Below are 6,422 nucleotides of genomic sequence, written 5' to 3'. Positions count from 1 at the left end.
TGGCTAAGTAATATTCCATTGTTTATATATACCACCTTTTCTTTATCCATTCATCTGTTGAAGGGCACCTAAGTTGGTTCCATAGCTTAGCTATTGTGAATTGAGCTGCTATAAACATTGATGTGGCTGTGTCACTGTAGCATGCTTTTTTAAGTCCTTTGGGTATATACCAAGGATAAAAGGATCAAATGGTGGTTCCATTCCAAGTTTTCTGAAGAATCTCCATATTGTTTTTGAGGGTGGTTTTGCAGTCCCACCAGCAAAGTATGAGTGGGCATTTTTCCTACATCCTCGAAAACGTTGGTTGGTTTGTTTTTGTTGTTTAGATGGACACAATACCTTTTTATTGTATTTATTTATTTATTTTTATGTGGTTCTGGGCATCGAACCTAGTGCCTCGTGCATGCTGGGCACGTGCCCTACCACTGAGCCACAACCCCAGCCCCCCAACATTTATTATTGCTTGTATTCTTGATAATTGCTATTCTGACTGAAGTGAGATGGGATCTCTGACTTCTTTTTATCCTGATTACCTCTACAAAGACTGAATCTTCAAGAGAGGGGATTAAGAATTCAACATGTGAATTTTTTAAAAATATCAATAAACATTTTTATTTTATTTTATTTCTTTATGTGGTGCTGAGGATCAAACCCAGTGCTAGGCAAGCACTCTACCACAACCCTAGCCCTCAACATGTGAATTTTGACGGGGACACAATTCTACCTGTGATACAGGGTGCCCTGGAAGTGCTATGAGGTGAGGGTACATTCATGTCCTTGTTCAAATTCCAGACCTCCAACGGAAAGTTTTTTTTCTTTTTTCACTCTCTCTGTTACCGTGCTGTCACTACCCTTACTCCAGTTCTTCTCCTCACGTGTGCCTTTATGGCTGCTAAAAATGAGCACCCTTGGGTGGTACTTAAAGCTGTAGAAGCTCCTGCCACAACAGGAGTTGCTATCTTCCTCACAATCATTCAGCTTCTTGGCAGCACCACCCACATCCTGCCATACAGGTTAAAAATGCCAAAAGTGAAAACTCCCAGTCTTGCTCACAACCAGAGCCCAGACAGGTGAGCCAGTCTTTACCAACAGGACCTGATGTGGCCTCTGCCGGGGACCTTTGGCAAAGTACGTCCTCCTTAATAACTGAAAGAAACAAGATGGGAACCCCCTTCCCTTCCTGCCCAGGACATGCCTAGTGAGGAGGGTTAAAGTGATGTCACTAAAGCATTGCGAATGGCAGAGCAGGAAAATTAAAACTGCTGAACAACTTGGGTGGGCGGATAGCCACATCCTAATCCCTGAAAACTGTAAATCTTAACCTTATGTGACAAAAGGGACTTTGCAAATGTAATAAAGCTAAGAATCCTAAGATGAAGAAGTTATCCTGATTTATCTGTGGGAGCCTTGACTGTAACCATGAGTGTCTTTGTAAGAGGGAGACAGAGCCAAATTTGACCATACAAGTAGGAGAAGGGGATGTTGGAATGACTCAAGGTTGGGGTCATAAACCAAGGAATGCAGGTAGCCTCCAAGAGCTAAAACAGGCAAAAGAAGAGGCTCTCTCCAAGAGCTTCCAAAAGAAAACAGCCCTGCCAACTGACTAGTCCAGTGACACTGACTTAGGACTTCTAGCTCCCAGAACTATAAAGGATAAAGTTGTGTTATTTTAAGCTAAGTTTGTGGTAGTTTATCATAGCAATAGGAGACCCATACAACATAGGACACCGTACCCACACCTCTGGATTTCTTGTGAAATGATGTCATTTTTTAAATTCTTTGTGTTTTTAAGCTACTTTCAGTGAAACTTGTTACTTTCAGCCTGAAGCAACCTAATATTTTTAGCATGATCTATGACCACTCGGTAAGGTGGTTAGGATACTGGCTCAGCTGCTAACATAAAAGGATTTTTTTTTATTAGTTACACATGACAGTACAATGATCTTGACAATTCATACATTTGAATCAAATGGGGTATAATTTCTCATTTTTCTGATTGTACAGGTTGCAGAATCACATTGGTCATACAGTCAAAAAGGATTTGCTTAATAGAGGGCTAGTTAGGCTTGCAGAGCTTTGCTTGGAGGCTGGGGTTATAGCTCGATGGTGGAGCATCTAACCTGGTATGCAAGAGACCCTGGATTTGATCCCCAACACTGCAAAATTAAAAGAAAAAAAAGGATTTTTCTCAGATCTAGGCTTCTTTTATTTAGCATATTGAATACTTCCCACTTTCTTATTTTTAGTAGTGAAAAGAAATAGCAGTTTATTTAAATTATCATAGAAGTATGTCTGAGTCCTCTGCCATTCCTATGATATTGTCTCATCCTTGTGGCCCAAGATGACTTGCCTTCACTCAACTGCAAGTCAGTCCATGGAAGAGGAGGAGGCTCCAGGACAGGGTACACTCCAGAAGGCTGCCCTCCACTCACAGTGCAATGGTCAGAACTAGGTCACAAGGCCATGCCTATTTCTCAGGGAAGCTGGACGTCTTCATTCCAAAGTGCCCAATTAAGGCTGGAAATATGGCTTTGTGGCAGAGTGCTTGCCTGACATGCATGAGGCCTTGGGTTCAATCCCCAACAACACACACACTCTACAGGTTATGGGAGGCTGGGGGTGTAACTCAATTGTTAGAGTGCTTGTCTAGCATGCACAAAGCCCTAGCGCCGCAAACAAATCAAAGTGCCCAATTAGAAGTTCAAAAAGCAAAACAAAACAGGAGGCAGTGTGCTTTGGGGAACAACAAATGGTCTCTGTTTCAGTTCTGTTTCAGAAAAGATGCTATAAGCATTAGAGTTAAAATCAAGGAGGCTTCAGCCCAACAGTTGAAGCTTAACTCATTCTAGACCACTTCCTTCACCATGGGTTAAATTGTTTATGTTGGTTTTGTTGGTTAGTTGTAGCAGAACTGAATATATAAGAAAGATATTAATAGTCCCCTTCCCTTGCCTTCCCATCACACCTAAAAGCACCTCATTGGATCACCAATGCTCAGAAGGACACTTTGAAACATGTCCCTCTAAGAGGAAATGAAATCGTACTGCTTTACAGATAGACACTCTAATTCGGGGGGATTCCTGAGGCTGCTGAATTTATTTCTCCTTGAGTTATGCTGAACCACCCACCTCAACCCTTGGTAATGAAAAACTGGACCCATCCTGCTTCATTCAGTGCTTGGTTTATTTTAGAGTCACTGAACAGGGAAACCACTCAGCAGATGAGAAGACATTTTCAACGACACCCTCCCCCCCATCGTTAGTGGCGCTATTCACCCGAGTGAATGCTGGTTGCCATGGCACTGCTTTAAATTGTGCCTGTGCTGAAATATCTTGTCGCAGTGTTGCATCCTGCTCCCATACAGTGAGACCACATCTATCTCGTCTTCCTGCTTGCTGAATGATGTCTGATGCCTACATCAGGAATAGACCCAGGTCAGCCAGAGAGCAAATGCATGTGGGTGCCACACTCCCTGCCTCGTCCATCTGTAAAGTATAGGGATTGGAAACAAGCGATCTGAGCTCTACTCGCAGCTCTCCACTGTGTTCCTTTGGGCAAAAGCATTAAACTCTCTGTGCCTTGGACTTCTCACCTGCACAATGAGAAAGATGGAATAGATGGTCCCCAAGGTCTCTTCCTGATGTAACTGGCTCCGATTCCTGCAGGCTGTCTTGCAGCAGCAGAGGCTCTGCAGAGAACTGGCATCCGAGTGAGTGAGGCAATCCCTGTAAGCGGTTACGCAGCCCTCCCATGCTGACTGCTCTGAAACTCCCCTCCAGCACCTCAGGGCTGTTTCAGATTTGTTTTGAGTTAAATCCCTGGCAAGATGCCATTTGCTGAGAAAGGGCCTTTCTGATGTATTAAGGGGATTGTGAGTCATTATTTACCTTGGAAACACTTTCTTCTCAGGATAGTCCCAGTTCAAGGCTCACATAGCACTCTTCCCCAGAAAAAGGTAAGTTCTAAAACTAGAGAAAGGCACGCACTCGAGGCTGGTCTCTGAACCTGTTTTGCAGAGTGGTGTCTCATGGAACTGGGAGAGGTGGAGGAAAGCAGCCCTGATACCTGTCTAACCATCGTGCAGCACGTCCCTCTAGCTAAGGTTATGGATGAAGTCATCTTTCTGTTTCTGCTCGCCTTGCCCTGGTCCCTGGCCCTCGCATGCTGACTTAGAAACTGGGCTTTTGCCTTCAGATTCTCCTTTCGATTATTTCTGGGAATCCACAGTAAGGATTTCATGCATACACACACACACACACACACACACACACACTCACGAAAGCCCAGAAGCAACAGAGACAAGAGTAATAGCAGGTCGTGGCATAAACCAGGGTACAGTCATGGGAAAAAAAAAAACTAATAACAATCACCATCTTGCAAAGGAGGATTGTGCACCTCTGTCTGCATGATAGTGAGAGAAAACTCTCTACAGATGTCATAGACATGAAACATTGACTGACTCTTGAAGAACGGGTGCAGGATCCATAATAATGATTTTTAGGGAGATGTGATGAAGCAAATGTCCAATGTCTTACTCCCCAAGTGGCTGAGAATCATTCATTTCTTTTTCTTTCCTTTTTTTTTTTTTTTAACTAGATCTCACTTTGTTCCCTGGGCTGGCCTTGACCTTGTGCTTCTCTTGCCTCGACCTCCCGAGCAGATGGAATTACAGGAGTGTGCCACCTTACCCAGAAATATTCTTTTGTGGCTTTTTTGGTTGCTTTTTTTTTTTTTCTTGGTAATGTCCTAGACTGGAATTAAGGCAAAAAGATCATTGCATGTCTTTCAATATCATGCTGGAGCATTGTCTAACAGACGCAACCAAGCATTATTCCTTTGGAGAATTGGGTTTCTGTTTGGCTTGTTAATTATTATTATTATTAATATTGCATTCCGTCATTTGTCCTGTGTCCTTAGTCTCCCCCAGTGTGTGGCAGTTTTTTCAGTCTTTCCTTATTTTTCTTGACCTTGACACTCTTGAAGAATGCCAGGTATTTTGTAAAATGTCCTTTAATTTGTATTTAATGTTTTCTCATGATTAGACTGAGGTTCTGGGGGAGGAAAACAATGGAGGTAATCTCTCTCATTCTCTCTCTCTCCCTACTCCCCAGTTGTCTTTTAACACACATACAATTTAAGGCCTTCACTGAGAATAATCTTGTGATCCTCAGGGGAGGAGGATTTGTGATATTCAGAAGAATGTTCATGATACTGAGATGAGGGAGAGAATTTCATGTTGTTCTGCAGAGGAAGGGAAACATGATTACAAGTGAGCAAATTGTAAAGTGTAGCTTCAGTAAAAGATGCTGACAGCACACATATCAAATGGGACACAGTGTCCAGCAAAGTCTTAATGAGCTGGGATTTTGCTAAGATTTTGACTTTTTCTCTAACCGGCAATTTAAGCATTATGAAGTTCTATTATGGAGTTATTTTTCTTCATCAGTAGACAAGACTATACCTTGAATTTAAATTTATTCCAAGACTAGGGGGAAGTTAACAAAATATTTTAAGCTGGAGAGTGGTATTCCAAGCTAAAGAAACAGCATGTTCAGAGAGATGGAGCCCACGTGGTAGCCCCTACCTACAGTTCCAGCTACTTGGGATTTCTTGAACACAGGAGTTCCAGACTAGCCTGGGCAACAGAGTGAGTCCCTGTCTCTAAAAGCATAAAAGAAATAAAGACATGAAGGTGCGAGGAAACTTTGGGCACATTCAAGGAATCAGAACGTTTAGAGGGTAGGGTGGGGAAAGGCAACGGTTAGATAGGAGGTTAGAAAGGAATCAGGGAACAAAGGGGAGTATACAACAGGTTAAGGCATTTTGGATCTCATAAGTGACTCAGAAGTCAACGGTTAACCTCATTCTGAACCTTGATCCCATTCAACTGACTTGCAAGATCAAGTCACCAATTTCATGGAATCGCCAGGAAAATGCATAGGTGGAACACTGCAAGTTCATCCCTAGCTCAAATGATATAAAGCTAATGTGTTATGAAGAACTGCAGCTTGTGACTATTGGTCCAGCCATCACCAACATTTAATTTGTCAGTGCTATGGAAAGGAGTGATTGGGTGGGCAGACATCCTCACTCACCTTATACTACAGGCATAGCTACCACATCTTCTTTAGATTTTTCTACCACCTCTTTTTTAGTTGCTTTAGTACTCACCACTCACCATTAACTGTGGTTCTATCCCAAGCCACTTTCTCACCCTATGCTTTCTCCCTACATGATTTTATCTAGCCTTGTGCTTCCCTCATTATACAAGGCCCTGAAAATTCCAAAATCTATACCATCTGAGTTGCCACCTGATCTCCAAACTGTATTTCCAACCATCTCCTAGTCTCTGATATTTTGATGACACATGCACCTCAAACTCAGCATGTCTAAAACAAAACAAGTTATCTTCCTCTCCTCCA

The 6,422-nt window shown here is 42.6% G+C and overlaps 1 long non-coding RNA gene across 1 annotated transcript; it reads right to left on the bottom strand.

Annotated features, from left to right (window-relative positions):
- Positions 1–3,165: 3,165 nt before the first annotated feature.
- Positions 3,166–3,752, bottom strand: LOC144366884 (uncharacterized). Its single transcript, XR_013426043.1, has 2 exons — positions 3,593–3,752; positions 3,166–3,413 (listed from the first exon to the last, which is right to left on the bottom strand). It is a non-coding gene; the product is annotated as an uncharacterized LOC144366884 (long non-coding RNA).
- Between the last annotated feature and the right edge of the window lie 2,670 nt (positions 3,753–6,422).

Source organism: Ictidomys tridecemlineatus, chromosome 1 (genome assembly GCF_052094955.1).
Source record: "Ictidomys tridecemlineatus isolate mIctTri1 chromosome 1, mIctTri1.hap1, whole genome shotgun sequence".
Lineage (NCBI taxonomy): Eukaryota > Metazoa > Chordata > Mammalia > Rodentia > Sciuridae > Ictidomys > Ictidomys tridecemlineatus.
Note: the sequence above shows the minus strand (reverse complement) of the source record. Positions and strands in the feature narration are given on the sequence as shown.